Here is a 19,780-nt window from a genome sequence, read left to right on the forward strand (position 1 = left end):
TGGAAACCTGCCAAAGAATCCAACCATGAGGGAGGGCTTCGGCAAGGAGGAAAGCACCTGATTCGTGACTCTGCACATCTCTCAGGTAAGAAATTCAATGTTTTTGTGTCCTCAGGAGCACCTTTGTGGGCTTTTTAATACAGTTGAAAGGAAAATAACTAGCAAAAATATTTGGTTTTATTTTCTTTTGCGGCTGCATTTCTTGACTTTGTGTTACATATCTTTGTAAAAGAGATATTTAGAGGTATTCAGCTAAGTGATGCTTTTCTGTTTGTCTGTGAAACTGTGAAAAATGTGGAGCAGCAGAGCTGGGATTCCTGAGTTACAGAATGCCAGTTTCACTTGTTGGTACAGAGAACTTTGTGGCATTTCCTTGGAATGAGGGCAGAGGAGAAGCTGGGCCGCAGCTGTGGGCGTGGGCACAGAGCCCCCAGTGGGGCTGGGGCTGTGCAGGCACCCCCGAGGGATGCTCACAGAGCCCCCAGTGGGTCCGGGCTCCCCACGGGGCTCCCCCACACCCCAGGGATGCTCACAGAGCCCCCAGTGGGTCCGGGCTCCCCACGGGGCTCCCCCACACCCCAGGGATGCTCACAGAGCCCCCAGTGGGTCCGGGCTCCCCACGGGGCTCCCCCACACCCCAGGGATGCTCACAGAGCCCCCAGTGGGTCCGGGCTCCCCACGGGGCTCCCCCACACCCCAGGGATGCTCACAGAGCCCCCAGTGGGTCCGGGCTCCCCACGGGGCTCCCCCACACCCCAGGGATGCTCACAGAGCCCCCAGTGGGTCCGGGCTCCCCACGGGGCTCCCCCACACCCCAGGGATGCTCACAGAGCCCCCAGTGGGTCCGGGCTCCCCACGGGGCTCCCCCACACCCCAGGGATGCTCACAGAGCCCCCAGTGGGTCCGGGCTCCCCACGGGGCTCCCCCACACCCCAGGGATGCTCACAGAGTGGTGCAGGCACTTGGAAGCATTTCAGCATTTCCATGTTTACTTAGACTCATGCCTAATCAGTTGAGTTGCTGTAAATTTCTCTTGAGGGAATAAATTACTGAAAAACATCCCTTCTCAAATATTGTGTTTAGTGAGGGAAAGCAGCACATCTTAGAAGAACTGCAGTAAGCCAGGAAAAAATGGCACGTTCCCATGTAAAGGATCACAGCCTTTGGTTTCCAACAGCAAAGTGGTTTTATGAGGGGAGAAAGGGAGCAGAGCTCTCGAGTAAGTTTCTGTGCTTTGGTGGTACAGGAGCTGTTCCTTGGCTGGCAGCAGCGGTGGGACACAGGAGAAGGGAACTGTTTGTGGGAGAGCTGAGTTTCTCTCTCACTTCTGTGTGTTGCACTTGGTGGCTGTGTCTGAGTTACATGAACAGATTTTTTTAAAGCTAAACAAACAAACCAACCTGAGAGTTCTCCATCACCTGGGCTGGGGAGCAGATGGGCAGTCGTTGTTGGAGCCTTCGGTTGCATTTTCCCTGTAATGAGCTTCTAATTGCTTGTCCAGAGCTGGTGCTAATCTATTTACACATATAATTCATTCTAGTTTTAAAATAATCACACAACCTTTTTAGGTTGTTTGTTCTTTTTTTTTAATTTGTGGAACATCAGACTGTCATGCTGGTGAACAGCTGCTGTGTTTATTCATGGACTACATTATGACTCCATTCTGGATGTGTCCATGGAAGGACATGTGATAGCTAATTGTTTCTCAGGTTAAAGGAAATAATGAATATCAATTGCAGCTACTTCAGCATGGCAGGAGAACGTCAGGAGTACCTCCCAGGCTTATGCTGGCTACCCATCATTTTGATTCTGTTTTCTGAGTTAGGAAATGGGACCCCACTGATGTGGCACATGATGTTCAACTTCCTGAAATTGAATTTGGAGAGGGAAACAGGGCTCACCGGTTTTGTAGGACACCTGGCAGACCGGTGGGAGTGGGTGAAATGTTGGTGTTTGCCATGAGAGAGCCCTGCTGTGCTGAGGGCCCAAAGAAGAGCTGTGCAGGCCTGAGAGTGGTGCCTGGTGCTGGCACAGCCTCAGTGACACCGAGCCATGGGACAGGGCAGCTGCGTGTCCCTGATCCCAGGAGCACAGCCTGGTGTGTGTGTCCCTGATCCCAGGAGCACAGCCTGGTGTGCGTGTCCCTGATCCCAGGAGCACAGCCTGGTGTGTGTGTCCCTGATCCCAGGAGCACAGCCTGGTGTCCCTGATCCCAGGAGCACAGCCTGGTGTGTGTGTCCCTGATCCCAGGAGCACAGCCTGGTGTCCCTGATCCCAGGAGCACAGCCTGGTGTGTGTGTCCCTGATCCCAGGAGCACAGCCTGGTGTGTGTGTCCCTGATCCCAGGAGCACAGCCTGGGGGGCTGCTCGGGGCTGGCTCTGAGCTGCCCTTACAGAGCAGCGCTTGTGAGGGACAGAGGGGCAGAGCAGACTCAGTGTGCTGCTGACAGTCCATCTGCACACACACACACAGCCCTACAAGGGTGTCATCTAGGTTTAAAATAGCCCAGTCTGTCTCTCTGCATGTTTCCTGTGCTGTTAAATAAGTTTAAAGTGTGATTGATGATCTCCAGATCCAAACCTGGGTTTCTAAACCCTCCAGCTGCATCTGCAGCCCTGTGGTGAGAGCCCCTGTCATCACATGCCAGATCTTTCCAAGGCAGCTCACACATTTCCAGAGCTCTCCTTAGCAGTTAAATGGCTTTGTCACTGTTCTAAGGAATGTCACTCCTTTGGTTAATGACGGCATTGGGGCAGTGTTTCAGCTGGGCTTAGCAGGCAGTGCTAGTATGGTTTTGGATTCTCAGTTTTAAATTTTCTTCCTCTCTTTCTTTTTAATTGAAAGCCTGAGTTGAAGATAGAACATAGAATGTGCAGGTTTTCCATCACTGCTGAGCATTTGAACATTTCTTTGCCTTCCCTGTAGTGGCCTTTTCACATTAAAGGAACACATTAAAGAGGTGTAGAACATTAATGTGAGGTGCCGGTGGAAGCTTGACAACTGTCAGCTTTGCCTGTGTGCATTTACCTCATCCTCTGTGTTATTTATTCATCTGAAACTCTTTTGCAAATGAGGCAGATGAGAGGGAACCTGAGGTAAATGAAGCCTGTTTAGGGCAGTGGAGATGAGAAGGAGCTGGAACAGCAGCAGGAGCAGAGCACCTGGGTGTTGGTGGCTGCTGCCTTACCTGAGGTGTTCCCCTGAAAAACAGGGCTTGAATTATTCAGGAGTTACCAGCATCTCCAGCCCCAAAGCATCTTTATTCTTCTGAATGTCTACTTAATAACTATTTTATAGTTTAAACTCTGAGTCTTCAAATGATGAAAGGTGGCAAAAGGAGCAGACAGTTAAGAAAGTGAGCAAAGAAGCCTCTGTCTAAAGAGAAGGAAAGGTGAATCCAGTCTGTGCATTCAGGCACCAGCCCCACACAGAGAGAACAGAAAATGCAGCCCAGTCCTTGTGCTGTGTCCTGGTACCACGTACCTGGGGACGGATGGTGACAAGGCATTCCTGCAGATCTTTGCAGGCTCAGTTAAACCCCAGAGTGAAACTGTGGGAGTTTCAGATCTGCTCATCCCCTGGCTGTTTGAATTGGGTTTCACCTGGCCCAGCTCAAGGCAGGGGAATTGTTTGGGGAGTCTGTGTTCTCCAGCTGCTGCTGGGAGTGGAGCTGGTGCGCTGCCACTGCTGATGGATGTTGCATGAAGGATGGGAGCTGACCTCTGGCTGCAAAGCTTTGTGCTGTACAGGGCTCTCACCTCTGTAATTTGCATTCCCCTTGCTCAGTTTTATCCCTGCTAGGGGTAATAAATGGCCTGGGGAGCCTGGGCAGAGTTGTGTTAATCACAACAATCATAACAGAAACAAAAGGGTTCTGGCTGGAGAAATCAACATTAAGTCCATCAAGCTGGATTTCTTTTTAAATGGTTGGTTAGCTAAGCCAATTAAGAGCTCCTCCACTTATTATTTTGCTGGTTCATTTATTTGGGCAGCAGGATTTCAGGCACTGTGTCATACAAGCAATGTCAGTTTGATTTGGTCCCATCTTTTCTGTCCCCTCCTACCACATCAGGACCCCGCTGCTCTTCACGGCTCTGCGTTGTCTTAGGAATTCATTTGCAAGCTGGAGATAATCAGCATCTCCTGACTCTCTAGGGCTGGTTTGATTATTGATTGCTGAAATCAGCCTGAATATTGCACAGTCACAAACCCCCCAACATAAATCAGCTCTTTTAATGCTTGGGGGTTTAATGCTGCAGTCAGAGATCTGTGAGACAAGGGAAAGATGTGGATTCCCGTTGTCACTTCAGTTAATACTTGACTTTGTTGTACAGCAGGAAATGCTGGCGCATCTCTTTGAGCTGGGTTATCAGAGACCGCGTTCCTGCCGTGCTGTGCCCTCTCCCAGCGCTGAGGGTGAGGAGGGAGGGTTTGTGTGCAGGGGCTGCTCACAGGGGCAGCCCTGGCTGTCTGCACACGTGAGCAGGAGAGTGCAGGAGCCGAGTCTGGCTGGCAAAGGCTGTTTCTGGGAGCTGGCACTCGTGGGACAGGGCAGCTTTTGAGGGTCTGATCGAGGGAATTATGTGCTGACATTCACTGTGTCCTCCTTGGAGCTCAGCAGCTCACTGGACTGGATGAATTTTGAGTATCTTGTTCAGAAGGGAATTGTTACTGCATTTCAGTTCTAGAGATGCCAGAATTCTTCAGGCAGTTCAATATGGGGAAAATGTATTTTGTCATAAGCTTTATTTGTTTTGCTGTTATCACCAGCTCACATCTCTTTAACTGCTTTTTGCAGTATGGACAGAAATTCAGATATTCAAAGCGTGCATCACCATTGCTGCTGTCTTGGGATGCATGAAGACTCCTGCTGTCCTTGTAGCACATTTCTGTAACTCACACGTTTTTATGAAATTTCAGATGAGACCTTTTTTCAAAAAGACTTCTGTCTCTGTTATTGTGTAATAAATATATGTGGAGAGCTAAATCTGCTTTTGTTCAGTTGAAGGGTTACTGCATTCAGTGGCCATAATTTAGTTTCTGAATGGCCTGAAGATTTTCTGGCACGGCTCTGAAGAAGCCACTTCAGAGAGCAAAAAGGCTTTTCCTGTCCTCTTGTGCTGTGATGGCACTGATGTGGCTTTGGCATTAGTCCTGTGGTTCTCTTTCTGGTTGGAACTGCCACAGAGGGCTTGAGACTTTCAGAATACCTCAGGTATTGGTTAGTCATTGCAGAGTCTTAGTTTTGTGGGCCTTTTGCTTTCAACACTAAATGTCAATTTTTGTTTTTCTTTTTTTAAAATCGGATGGTATTTTGGTTAGATAGATAGCTGAAAGGATGGAGGTTTAGAGATTTATGTGTCAGAATGTAAAGAAATGGGTCAGGCGATGCTCAAGTGGGGCTTGCAGCAGCAGAGCTGGAAGTGGCAGCAGCACGAGCTGAGCAGCCACCATGCCCTGACTGGAGGACTCATTTTTCAGGCCTCCTGATCAGGCTGGTGGAAATGCACCCCCAGAACTGTTTGCTCTGTGGTTTCAGGGGTTATTTGAGTTTGAGATAAGAGCAGTGCAAATCTGTGTAATGTTATCCTGAAGTGCAGATCAGTGCCTGCTGGGAAATTGGCAGACTCCCCTGGTGCTGCAGAACAAATCAAGGCACCACTGTTCGTGTTCTTGCCTTTCCAAGAGTGTCACTCATCCTTCATCAGCAATTCCAGGATGCGAGGGAGATGCCATTGCAGTGATTGCATTGCCTTTGTCATTTGTGTGTGCATTAACCACGTTCATCAGTCAGTTTGCTCACAGGAGCAGCCTGGGGACTTCCCTTTGCAAGGTGCATTCATAGTGAAACCCGAGAGGTTCTGTTTCCTTTTGTTTATTAACTCCTCCCTGCACCGTGTCCTCCTTGTGGCAGTGTGCATTCCCTCCCAAGCCCTGCGGAGCACAGAGGTAAATACTTGAGGACATCACCTGTTTTTCAGCTGCCCACACAACGTTCATGTATCTTAGCTAAAGCTAGACCCGATTCTGAAACCTCTTCCATGGGGTTTCATGAACATGAAACATGAGCCTAACAATTGCTAATGGCTCCCCTCACTGTGCAGTTTCTGCGCCCTGAAGGTGAGGGGTAGGAAATGCCCTCCCCTGCCCTCTGCCCAAGGTGCTGTGCCCAGGGCAGCTGGGAGATGAAATGCACTGAGGACGCGCTGGGCGCTGTCGGTTCGGGTCAGTGCAGGGCTGAAACTGCAGGAGAGAAAGGAGAGGTGTCCCAGATATTTGATATGTGCCCTCTGTGTACAGTTTCATGTCCTTTGAGCGCTCCAGAAATCAGAACTCAGCAGTTCAGGAAGTTCCAGCTCTCTGCTTGATTTTTATCCCCATTCTCTCGCAAGTGACAACGAACTGAAGTATTATTCCAATAATCTTCTTGTTTATTGTTGTTCAGAAAAGGGCTTCTGGCTAAATGTTCGTTACCATTTTTTTCACATCCCAGCCAATACAGATCATGGCTTTATGGGTGCACTTTAAAAATGTCCCATTTAAAACTTTCTGAAGGCTATTCAAAAAGTTACTGTATAAACTCTGTATGCAAAAATGCGAATCTCCTCTGTTTTTTTTCATTTGAAGGAGAATGGCAAAATGATGAGTTGTGAGGAGTGGCATTTCCCCGTGCTGCCATCTCTTTGTAGTGCCCTGAAAGGCTGCCCTGCCCACATCCATTCCTCTTTTCTCTGGGGCCAGTTCTGCCGTTTGCATCCAGGTCAGTCCCGTACCGAGCCCGTGGATGATGGCAGCGGCGCAGGGCAGATATCGATCACACCAGTGTGACGAGGGCTCTTTGTTCAGCGCGGCCCAGGCTGGCACTGCCCTGCCCTGGGGACCATTAATGCTCACGGGGAGTTCGTGTCCCTCAGCAGCGCTTCAGGCACGGCGTGCTCGGCTCTCGGCGATGGGCTTGGACGGGCAGCACGGCAGCCTGAGGCGTGGGATGTTTATTTCTGTGTGTGCCACCTTTTAAAAAGCATTTTTAATAGCCACCACTTGTTCGATATGCTGTGAAATTCCGACTGAAAGGCGCTTAGAGCTGGGCTTGCCCAAACAAAACCAGACCAGAAGCCCCCCGTGGCTGTGGCCGAGCCGATGATCGGCCCCTGCAGCCGGGGCTCGGGGCTGGGGCGGGGCAGCCGCAGCGCCCTCACGGCTGTGCCGGCCGTGCCGCCCGCAGTGCCCGTGGCACGGAGCGCCGTGTGGGGCTGGCACGGAGGGCTGGGGCCGGGCTCGGCGCTGTGCGCAGCGAGGAGGAGGAGGAAGGTGCCTTCCTCCCGGTCCCGTTTGCTGGGAGCAGTGACTGTCACCTCCGGGCTGTGCACACGGCTGGTGCTGAAGGAGCTTCACATTTGTGATGTTCGCCTTTCCCCTCTCCTCTGCTGTGCCAGGGCTGCTCAAACAGGACTTTGGCTTAGTTGGAGCCTCTAACAGTTACCGAGGTGCGAGTACCATTAGCCAGTAAATTTTGGTTTATTTTAAAGGAATTCAGCAATGCCCCTCAGTATTTCAGCTAATGGCATTATGTGCCTGGATTCCTCGGTGTCCTCTCAGAATTCTTCCCCTGCAGCTGAGCACTGCACACAAAGCTGTCCCTAATGAAACCCCATCATTGTGGGTAGCTGCTGCTCTGGGAGAGGAAAGCTTTCCCTGTGGAAAAGCAAGCAGCCCAGTTCTGCACAGAGAGCACAGTTCCTCCAAACTTGTCCTGTGCAATGTCAGAGCACAAGCTTTAATGAATGTGGTGGAACCGTGGTGCAGGTGTTCATTCTAAAGAAATGAACATGGAAACAATTTATTTTTGATTATTCAGTTTATTAGCACACAGTTCCCTGTGCAGCCAAGCCTAAAATAAAGCGGGTTTGGGGCTTTTATCCATGGCTTAGTGAGGGCTCTTTGAGTTGCCATTCAGCTCAGCAATGTTCCCGAAATGCCTCAGTTCCAATTTCACTCTGTATTCCCATTCACAGGGCTTCCCCTCCCTCCCCCTGCCCTGTACTCTCTGGAGATCCTAAACAACCTACACAAATTCCATTTTATTGCCCAGGGAATGGTGTTATTTGAGGATTCAGATTGTTTAGGTGCATCCCAAGTAGGATATTTGGCAAGTGCTGGAACTCTGAAATTGTAGGGAGAGGAAAGGCAGGGCCCTTGCTGCTTCTGTTCCAGACTGAAGCTGAAATTCTGATGGCTTCTGACTTTGCTGACACTTCTCTGGGATTAGATTGGTACGAGCAGCCCAAACTGAAACCCAGTTCCAGGTTAGAGAGACGTGTAGGATCTCTGCTGCTCCGTCTCAAATAAAGGATGTGGTTAAACACTGTGGCACGTGCCTTCATGGCAAATGCAGCAAAACCGCTTTCTGTGGCACCAAGTATAAAACCTGGAGATTGATGTGACAGCTGGGCTGGGCTTTTTAATCAGCTGGGACAACTCAGAACTGTCTTAGTGACAGGGTTATTTTTTTCCTATTTGTGTGTGTGTTTCAAACCAAGTCATGAGTAATGTTACCAAGTCTGTTAGCAACACTTAACTCCCACTTGTTTGCTTTTAAGAGTTTTTGGATTTCAGATTTCTGGGCAGAAAAACTCACTGGGAATCCCAAGTTGCTGCTGATGGTCAGGATTTTGTAATGCCAATTTGCGATGTGTGTGTGGATATCACGTGTAAGGAACTGCTCCTTTGAGATTCCTGCAGGCAGCCCTGCCTGGGCCAGGGCTGGTGTGGAGCAGCCAGCCCTGCTGAAATCAGTGATCCTCACACTGCACAGCTGGTTTTCCGTAGGGAAAGGCCCTTTGTGTTTGCCTGAGGTCCTGGCTCCCTTTCCCCACGGCTGGCAGGGTATTCCAGTGCTGTTCAGTAAATGTTAACTGTCACAAATAATTCATATCAGCACGCTGGAGAGCACCTGGGGGAAAGGGAGCTCTGAAATAGAAGGGAATGATTCTGTAACGTGGTAGGGAAAGGCCTCCCCTGGATAATGAGCAATTTCTGTGCAGCATCCGTGGGTCATTGTTCCCTTTAGAAAAGAGAAGGTTCCCGTGTCTTTGAGGTGACTCAGGTGGCCTTTGTGGTTTTTAATACAGCAGGTAAACCTTGTAGGAGAGCTCACTGTTTACTGGGCCCTGTGTCCGGGGGCATTTGGGCAGGCGGTGCTGTTGGATTTCTCTTTAGAGGCGTGGGCACGTGTGGAGTTTGGGAAAGGGAGGAAAAGCAGCGAGAGCTCCTGTGGGTGCATCCCCACTGGAGTCAGTCCCCGCTGCCCGTCCCAGCTCATGCCCAGGAAAATCCCCCGGCTGCTGAATTTCTCTGGAGCAACAGGGACACCGCGCGGTCACTTTTACTCGAGTTCCACGTGGAAATGTTTGTGCCGCCCCTCCGCCTCTGCCTGTGCGGAGAGCAGCAGTTGGAATGCGGGCGGCATCCTTGGCCGTGTGCTCAGCACATCCCAGACCTGGCAGCACGAGAACTGATGGATGGCAGAGCTGCTCTCGAGCCAGGGTGCCAAGGGCTGCGCGGAAATCCAGTTAGCAGGATGATATTATTGGGAAATAGGGTTTTAATTGGCAGCTGATTGGTAATTGGGTATTGCACACATTTCATTAGGAAGGCACAGAGGAAGCTTGGTTGTGCACGGACGACAGAAGGCTGAGGCGCTTGGTTCCATGCAGGAGTTTAGGGATGGCAGTGTCCTTGTTTTAATTTGGGAGAATGCAATTAATTAATGTGCTTCAGGTCTCCGTTCCCACCATGGCAACCTCCCCCTTTGCATTTTGGTTTCCATCTCTGAGCACAGCTTTTGCTGCCGTGTTTGCCAGTTTGCTTGCAAGACTTTATTGCATTCAGACCTATTTTTTTTTTCTTGGCATATTGAATTTGTTGCTCCAGAGGATTTTTCATTCCAGCTGGGCTCCAGTTATTCTCACATTCCCTCAGGCTCCACTCTGAGTCCTGCTGTGATCCGCATTTGTAGCTTTTCAATGAGTAAACATCAGAGCTCCTCTGGCTCTGTGCTGGCACATCCTCTCCATGGCACTCAGCTCCTGCTGGACCTTGGAAAAAGCTGGATGCTTTGCATAATGTTTTGTATGACATTCAGTTATGGAGATCCTCACATTTAAAAAAACATGGAACTGGGAGAAGAGTGATCTGCTATTAATTAGCTGTCTGATGCCCTGGACTCATGTGGATAATAATGGTTCCCTTTGGCTATGGTTTTAGTAATGTATAGGAAAACATGCCATTAGAGATATTAAAAATTCATTTCTGAATTTATACTGGCAGCTTGAAAAGTGCCACTCTTTTAACAGAGCACTTTTAAATAAAAGCTCCAGATTTGAAGTACTTAGTTCCAGCAAACCTGAAGTGAACATCTTTGTGTGAGCACAGACTTTGCACACGAGCCCTGCAATGTCTGCTTAAAGGAGCTTTGAGATCTCTGTTCCTGAACATCTGTGGGGATGGATGAGGTGTCTCAAGATGAAGCTCCCAGGCTGATGGGTCAGGTCCTTTCCCCCTGTTTCTTCCTGGCCCACAAAGCCGTGCCCAGACATTTCTGCACATCCAGGCAAACTTCTTCAGTGGCTTTTTGGAAATGAATGTCAGTGGCACACTGACATCTGCTCCTCCTCTCTCCTTCCTTGTCTCCCTGCACCATCCTCGTGTTCAATCCAGCCCCTGCCTTGCCATAAATGCAGTGCATTGGTGGATTTAGGGCTGTCCTGCATCTTGTGCCTGGCATTGCTTCTCCCAGGGTTTCCCCGCTGGCTGCCAAAATACTCCTGGGAAAGAGAGAGCTGTGATTTTCTGTGTCCCCACACATCACCTTTCTTGTAAAAGCAGCAACATCTACAAGTGTTTTCTTCTTGGAATCACAGTTTAAAGTGAAGAAGTAGAAAAGAGAGCCCACAACCTAATAATGCCTTGGCTTGGCAAGAAATTTGATGGTGTTGCAGGGGACTCTTTCTGAAGAAACAACTGAAGTTCTCTTTATGCTGCAGCAATTTGTATGTACCCCCAGCACCGTGTTTATTTGGTGTCAATATAGGGTCAGCAGGAACCAGCACAGGCAGCTGGAACTAAAGGTCCTCTTGTCCCATTTTACAATATTAGTGTTCAAAATGTAAACTAAAGGCCAGATTCCACCCCAGTAATTTGGCTAAGAGGATAAGGGCTTATTGAATAGTAAAATGCTATCCTCAAAATATTTCTTTGCGTTAGGATTTTCCCAAGTATCTCATTTAGCTTTTGTTAATGGATTAAAGAAAGGGTGTTATAGTTTGGTAACCCTTTGTTAAGTGTACATATTTTCTATGTTAAATGGGTGAACAGGAGTGCAAACCCCTATGGACGAGGGCTGCTGGAGAAATCCTCCAAAACCGATTGTGTCCTAGAGACCCGAGTCATCATTTTGTCCTATTGCAACATCTCTTATTCTTTCGGTTCAGATAAACCTGCAAACAATTTAACCTTTAGAGCTTTAATATTTTTAAAGAGACATTCGTGTCCAGAAGGTGTCTCAAGGTGTTTGTGCCGTCAGGCTGGGTTTGATATCCCTATTAAAAATATATATGGCTCACTTGATGGGAAAATCTTCTTCAGAGAGAGGGGTTTTTCTTCAGCTTGAAATCTGAAATATAAAATAGAGTATAATAAAGTGAAGAGGCAAGTCATGATGCAAGGGATAGAAAAGAAAAATGGCTGAGAACACATTCTACTGAAACTGTTTGGATTTAATAGGAAAAGTACAGCTAAATCCTCAGTCAGTGAACCAATTAAAATTAATTATTGCATTGAGGGAGTTGGTGCCAAATCTGAAGAAATAATTCGAAGAAGGAAACTTATTTGAAAACTGCAATCATGGATGTTCTTTTTTTGACCGAGTAAGGAAGAGATGAACAGAGAGGGCTGCGATGGCTTTGGGCCCCGCGTTGTACCCAGGGGCAGAACGGGCTCCGGCACAGGGGAGAGGAACCCAAGCACTCAGGCTTTGCTTTGTGCCTGGCACGGTCAGTCATGGGCTTTGCTTTGTGCCTGGCACGGTCAGTGATGGGCTTTGGTTTGTGCCTGGCACGGTCAGTGATGGGCTTTGGTTTGTGCCTGGCACGGTCAGTGATGGGCTTTGGTTTGTGCCTGGCACGGTCAGTGATGGGCTTTGGTTTGTGCCTGGCACGGTCAGTGATGGGCTTTGCTTTGTGCCTGGCACGGTCAGTGATGGGCTTTGGTTTGTGCCCGGGCACGGTCAGTGATGGGCTTTGGTTTGTGCCTGGCACGGTCAGTGATGGGCTTTGCTCTGGGCAGGCGCCGGTGGTTTTCCATGCTTCTTGTGGCTGTTCCTTACTGCTCTGGTTTAGGATGGTAGAAGATGTCAGGTAAATTACAGCTTTTGGGTAGGAACACACATGCCTTTTATATTGAGCAGAAAATAGTCCATCTGTTGGGGGAAAAATAATTGTAATTTACATCAACACCCCTGAAAGGTACTTTCTCTACATGACATCTGTTTGTGTGGACTCCTCTGAGTTTGGGAATGTGGAATCATAGCATCATTTAGGTTGGAAAAACCCCTTATGATCACTGGGTCCAGTGGTGAAATTCTGAATGGGCTTGGGGCTGCCCCCAAAGGAACGATTGCCTTGGGTCTGGGCAGCGCCGTGCGCTTGGGACTGTTCAAAGGTGAGCCCAGCCCAGGAGTGATGTGACACATCATCCCGTACAAAGCACGAATCTAACCCTGCAAAGGTTCAGTCTGAAACTGGCACACAGAAAATCCTACCTGGCCACTCGATAGGTGATGCTCCAGCAAACCAGGCATCCATCGGAATTCCCTCCTGTAGCAGAGCGTTCAGGGGCAGTTCGGTCAGAGCCGTGCCCCGGTGCCCAGAGCCCTCAGGCAGAGCTCCAAAAGCGCTGGGTGGGCTCCGTGGAGTCCCTCTGCTGGCGAGGTGACACCACGGTGCTGTGGCAGCGAACGCCCGCGGTGTCAGAGCCCCCGGGGACCGGGCTGCTGTGCCCTGGCCGCAGAGCTGTGCCGGAGCTGCGGGGACACCGGGCAGGGCATTGTCATTGCCCGGTGCCACTGCCCGGCCAGGCCTGGGATGGGACATGGGCAGGGCACGGGAGCTGCGGGGAGCGGGGGAGGGAGGGAGGGAGTGAGTGAGGGAGGGAGTGAGGGAGGGAGTGAGGGAGAGAGTGAGGGAGGGAGTGAGGGAGGGAGGGAGTGAGTGAGGGAGGGAGTGAGGGAGGGAGTGAGGGAGGGAGGGAGGGAGTGAGGGAGGGAGTGAGGGAGGGAGTGAGGGAGTGAGGGAGGGAGGGAGGGAGTGAGGGAGAGAGTTGAGGGAGGGAGTGAGGGAGGGAGGGAGTGAGGGAGTGAGGGAGTGAGGGAGGGAGTGAGGGAGTGAGGGAGGGAGGGAGGGAGTGAGGGAGGGAGTGAGGGAGGGAGGGAGTGAGGGAGGGAGGGAGTGAGGGAGAGAGTGAGGGAGGGAGGGAGGGAGGGAGGGAGTGAGGGAGGGAGTGAGGGAGAGAGTGAGGGAGGGAGGGAGGGAGGGAGAGAGGGAGGGAGTGAGGGAGGGCGTGAGGGAGGGAGTGAGTCAGTCAGTCAGTCAGTCAGTCTGTCAGTCAGTCTGTCAGTCAGTCTGTCAGTCAGTCAGTCAGTCAGTGAGGGCTCTGCTCTGCTGCTCACAGCCCCGGCAGGGCCCTGTGGAGCAGCAGGGGCTGCTCTGGGACACGGGCACAGGGAAATAGGGCAGGGCACCATCTCAGCAGTGCCGCAGAGTTTCCCTTCAGAGCAGCGAGCTCAGAGAGGCCCCGCAGCCCCGCGGCCGTGCCCGCCGAGCGCAGGGGTGCCGAGGGTGGCAGTGCCAGTCACCCTGCCGGTACCTGGGCAGCACTGACGCTCCAGAGGGAATTCCTGTCCGAGTCAATTCGGTTGATTTGGATGAGGGAATGAATTCCTCCTCCGAGTCCTCCTCTGTGCGGTCTGGCACAGTTGCCCACGGTCTGTCGTGTTGCTTACAGAAGTGCCAAAAGCCAAAACCTTGAGGAACAGACCTTAATCTGACTCTATAAATAGTTTTAATTAGCCACTCCTTCTTTTTTTTTTTTTTCTTTTTGGGGAAATCCTAATTGAGTTTGGTTTTATACAGCCAGAGTTAATCCAAAATCTGTCTCTTCAGGCCACTTTCTGGCCTTGCATAGACCACAGCACACTTTTTTCCCCCTTTAATGTTTCTCCTTGCTGGTAAGGAAATGAAAGGAGTGGGAGATGATGTGAGAGGAGCTCAGTGAGGGGCAATTGCCAAGTTCCTCGCTCTCCCCTTTGAAATAAGGAGGGGAGCATTGCCCGGCAGGCAGACGATGGAATAGCGGGGATGCCTTGTGAGGGAGGCCTGAGGAATTAATGTCTGTAGGAGCCAAGTGAGTGCTGAGGCTGTGACTGCAGAGGCACAACAGACATTGTCCCCACGAAGGGCAGGGGCAGTTTCTCCTGTTTCTGGGGAGTGCCAGCGTGGCTGTCGCTGCTGCTGCCGCTGTAACTCTCAGCCCAGGGCTCAGGCCGTCAGCAGCAGTAACTTCTGCCAGGTCACGGGGATTGCTGAAAGTCTCCTTGGCTGCTCACTGATGCTCAGCAGTCTCAGTTCTGGTCAAAATCATTTCAGTGGGAACCAGGAGGCATAAAAATGCTGAGACCGATTTTCACAGAGACGCCTCTCCCTGGTGAGTGCAGGGTGCGATCCCAGCAGAGCAGGGGCAGCTCTCCCTGGCTGCGATTTCTCTCAGCACCTGAATGAGCCTCAGTGTTCGGCAGGAAAGGGCCTCCAGTAAACTGCCTCCTTTCTCCTCTTATTGGAGTCCCGGCTGTAGAAAGAACCGAGCAGCGGGGTGAAATCATTGTTTGAAATTACTGACAATGAATGTCGATCGCAGCCTCAGGACTGAGCCACGATCGCTGCGTGTGCCTTCTCCTGAACGCGCTGCAGTCGCTGCTGTGCCCAGAGCGGGAATTTGTGTGCCAGCCTCAGCGGGCTGCAGTGCCGGAGCTCTCTGTGGGCAGGAACGGGCTGCAGTGCCGGAGCTCTCTGCGGGCAGGAACGGGCTGGGCTGCCTCGGCCGGATCCGATCTCCATGGGGACTCTGCGCTCCCCGCGTGCGGCACTCCCGGCCCTTGGGACAGGCTCCCGGCTCTGCCCTGGGACTGAGCCGGAGCTCTGGGACACCCAAGGTTGGAGCGGCCCCCTGAGCCTCGGCAATGTGTGCGGGGGTGAGGCTTCCCTGGGCCAGGGGAGGGAATCCCTGCTCGTTCCCAGGCGGGAATTCCGGGCTGGAGCAGCTGGGAGGCGCGGCCGATGGACGGGGACGCGAGCTGAAGGCAAAGAGCTCCGGGGAAAGCGGCGGCTGCCGAGGGAGCCGAGCCAGAGGCAGCCCGGGCAGGGCACAGGATGGGAATCCTGAAAGGTGAGCGTGCCCAGACTGGCAAAGGGCAGAGAGCAAAAGTCCAAGCAAGCAAAAGACAACAGAAACCGTGGAGATTAAAAGACTCTCGAATTTGCCTTTTATTCGTGAAATAAATACAGCTGGAACAGCATAAATAAAAGCAGCTGGAAGGATCGTGTCAACAGGCAGGGTTTTGCTCACCTCTGCTTTGCTTTGAGTCCACTACAAAAAATCAAGAGTCATCAGGAAGATGGAAATGAGCACACAGGTTGATCCAGGAGCAGTGGAAAGTGGGAATGAGGCACTTTTAGCCCCGCGAATGGCTCTTCCCTTGTGCGCTGAGAGAGCTTCAGCAGCAATTCCTGCTTTGGTGACATTTTACAGCAAGGTGTGTTTTCTACAGGGGAAGACTTGAAAAAGAGCAGCTCCACGTTCGGATCATGTGAGAGCTGCTCGTGAGTGTCACAGCTGCAGCTCCCCAGAAGCTGAACTGTTTATTGCAGGAAGAGGGAGAGGCAATTGGTTTTGCCATTGTCAGCGTGGGAGCAATGTGTGCCCTGCGAACGTCACGAGCAGAGGTGGCAGCAGGCTCTGGTCTGAGAAGCAGAACTGGTTGGAGTTAGGGCACCCTAATGAGATTAGAGTGAGACAAAATCCGAGAGAATAGGAGCAGAGGAGCACGTGGATCCATCCTGGGATTTCTGTAATGGAAAGCTAAATATGCAAAGATCTGGCATCAGGTTTAATTTATGGCTGTCATCTTTCTGCTTCTGAAACCTAGTCAGTGGCACGGTATTGGCCAGAGTTTTAAAAAGCAAATGGCATCAGGTGTTATTAATCTTAGCTATGTGCAATCGCATAAAGAAGGAAAGGAGAACAGCGTTGTTTGTCTTTGTTTTGAAGCCCGCAGACATCGTGGCTGTTTTGCATCACGCACGTTGCTGTCGGTCGGTGTGCGATAGTCTGTAAAATGAATATTAAAGCTTCTGGCCGTCCCTTAGTCCCGCTCAAGGAGCACAGACAGAGCAAGTTCTCCCCTCGGGCCCAGCGCTGTCGGCCGGCAGTGCCGGCTCCTCCCGGGCACTCCCGTCCGCCTCCTCCTCCTGGCGGAGCCCGAGCAGAGACCGCGGGGGGCTCAGTGCCGGCGCTGCCCAGCCCCGCCCGCCGGGGCTCCGGTTCCTCTCCCGGAGCTGCCGCTGTCCCCGAGAGAGGCGGGGCGGCTGCCGTGGCACGGGAGCGCGGCCGTCCTTGGGGAGCCGCAGCTGGGAGCTCCCTCGGCCCGAGCTCAGGGCCCGGGCGGGAGCGCCCGGATCGTCACCCGCTGCTGCCGCTCCGGCCCGGGCACCGGGCACCGCTCCGGTTCCCGCGGGCCGAGCGGATCCGGGGCTGCTCCTGCGCCGCGGGAGCGCCGGGAGCCGCGAGCGGCATCGCTCCGTGAGCCGGAGGCGGCACAGCAAATTCGGCTGGGATAACGGGATATGGCACTGCTGGGATAACGCGGTATTGCAGATGGGCTGCGTTCTGTGGCGTCCTGTCAGGGGAGGCCCCCGGCCTTCTGATCCCACCCGTGGTTTTCTGCCAGCCTGAAGCAGTTCCCACAACAGAATCAAACGTGTGAGAGCTCCATTCCCCGCCACCGTCTGTGGCGATGTCCGCAGTCAATTCCACGACCCTGTGAACTGAGACTAATAAATCGGGCATTTTTCTGGTCTCAGAATCGGAGTCTTAAGTCCTGTGGGTTGTTGTTTTTTTTGTGGTGGTGAAGGTGAGGAGGGCTCAGGGACACAGTCTCCGCTGCCGGCACTTGGGCCCAGCCCCATCTGGCCGGGCCCAGGGCTGTGAAGCGGGGACTCGAGCCCTGTGTTTGGGGAGTGCAGAGCGAGGCTGGCCCAGGCCTGAGCACAGAGGCCAAGCGCTGCATTTTGGGCCCGGGGACAGAGCCCGAATCCTGCGTGCGAGCGCTCGGAACGGGAGCCCCGGCCCGGGGCTCTTCCCGGAGCCGGGACACCGGCGGGGCCTCTCCCCGGCGCCGATGGGCGGCGGGTGACGAGCCGGGAGCGCGGCGTTCGGGGGCTCGGGCCGGGCCCCCGCCGCGCTCTCGGGCTCCGGAGGCCCCGGGGCCGTTCCCGGGGAGGTGCCGGGGGCAGGAGGCGGGGCGGGAGCCGCGGTGTCCCCGGGCCTGGGCGGTCCCGGCCGCTGCTCGGGGACCCTGGTGCGGGCAGGCGGGCCGGGGCCCGACGGAGCGGGACGGGAACGCGGGGCCGGCGGTTCTCGCTCCCTGTCCGCCTCTCCCGCCCGCGGCGCCGGGACGCGGAAGGTGACACCGGGACGCGGGGGAGACACCGGGACGGGGCTCTGCGGGCTCAGGAAAGCCAGGCTCCTCCCGTCCCGGTCCCGATACCGACGGGCGACAGGCGGCACCGCCCGGGACCCCCGGCAGACCCAGGCGGCGCTCGGCCCCCGGGCCACGGTCACGGCCCCGCCGCAGCGCCCCGGGCTCCGAGCGGTCCCCGCGGGAGCGGCCGTCGGGCGGGGCTCGCGCGGCGCCGAGCGAGGCTCCCGAGCGAAGGCCCCGGGACCGGCGGGGACAGGGGGGCGGGGCCGGCACAGGTGCGAGGGGCGGGGCCACGGAGCGCGGGCAGGGGGCGCCGCGGCGGGGCCACCGCCACCGTGCCCGGGCCGGGGGGCAGAGCGCCGCTGGGGTGTGCCGGGCCGTGCCGCCTCTGCCCCGCCGGGCGGATGGAAGCGGCACCGGGCCGGGGATCGGATTGGGGCCCGGGATGGCCGCGGGCACGGGGCGCTGCCGGCTGCGGGATCGCGGCCGTTCCCCGGTGCGGGCGCGGAGCCCCCGTGTAGGGCCGGGACCCCGCAGGGCGCCCTCTGGCGGACACGGAGCGCGGTGCGAGCGCGGCGCCCCCGCGTGGCCGGGGCCAGCGGTGCGGGGGCGGGGCCAGCACAGGTGTGAGGGGCGGGGCCACAGAGCAGGAGGCCGTGCCAGAGAGCGCGTGCGCAGTTTGGGACAGCGGAGCGCGTGCGCAGTTCGGGACAGCAGAGCGCGTGCGCAGTTTGGGACAGTGGAGCGCGTGCGCAGTTCGGGACAGCAGAGCGCGTGCGCAGTTTGGGACAGTGGAGCGCGTGCGCAGTTCGGGACAGCAGAGCGCGTGCGCGGCCGTCACAGGTGTGCAGGGCGGGCCCAGCTCAGGTGTGCGGGGCCCCAGTGCGGCTGCGCGGGGCGGGGCCGAGGTTATTTAGACCCCGGAAATCGCCGCAGCCGCCATTTGCTCACCCAGAGCTCGGTGCGTATGGAGCTCCCTGTGTGGGCTCCGCAGGTAAGGCGCGGAGGTTTAGGCCTCCCCTTCTGCTCCTCTCTCTAGCCCTCCTTCCTTCTCCGCGTATTCCCCTTTCTTTCTGCCCCTTTCCTCTCGCCCTGAAACTCTCCTTTCCTCTCCTCCCAAACCCGACCGCCCCCCACTTCTTCCTGTCCTGTCCCTTCTCCGCTTCTCCCTTCTGTTCCTCCTCTCTCCACCGTTCCTCTTCTCCCCTCTCGGCCTTTCCCTTCCTCTCCGCTTCCCTCCTCACTCCGACCCCTCTCCATTCCCGTCCTCAGCACCCCCATCTCTCCTGTCTCCCCGTCCTCCTCTCTTCTCCTTCCCTCGCACCGCGGGGCTGGGGCTGCCGGGCAATAATAAAGGCCAGAGGCCCGGAGTCCGGCGCCCCCGGCCCCGCTGGAGCCCCGCTGGTGTCCCCATGCAGTTCCGTGGTTGAACGCAGGGGGCGCCGCCGGGGCTCCGCTTCCCCCATCCCACGGGGGCCCCTCGTTTGGAGGGGGTCCCGGGATGGGGGGTCGGGTTTGAGGACCCCCTTGTTTGGAGGGGGTCCCGGGGTGGGGGGCCCCCTCATTAGGAGGGGGTCCTGAGGGGGGGGTTAGGAAGGGGCCCCCTCATTAGGAGGGGGCCCTTGGGGGAGGGGGGGGGATTAGGAAGGGCCCCCTCATTAGGAGGGGGTCCTTGGGGGGGGGGGGGGGGGTAGGTAGGGCCCCCTCCGGAGGAGGGGGTCCCGGGGGGGGCGGGGCGGGCCCCCTCCGGGGGAGGGGGCCCGGGGGAGGGGGGCGGGGCGGAGGGGGGGCATTCCCCCCTCCTGGCCCCGCCCCCCTCCCCCGGGCCCCCTCCTCCGGACGGGGTCCGGGCCCCGCCCCCTCCCGGGGACCCCCTCCTCCGGACGGGGCCCGGGGGGGGGAGGGGAGGGAGGGGGGGGGCGGAAGCAGAGGGGGGCACGTCACTCCGCGCCGTGAAACACAAACAC

Source organism: Melozone crissalis, unplaced genomic scaffold (genome assembly GCF_028551555.1).
Source record: "Melozone crissalis strain CALT ecotype California unplaced genomic scaffold, PUWL_Pcris_2 ptg000081l_1, whole genome shotgun sequence".
NCBI classification, from domain to species: Eukaryota; Metazoa; Chordata; class Aves; order Passeriformes; family Passerellidae; genus Melozone; species Melozone crissalis.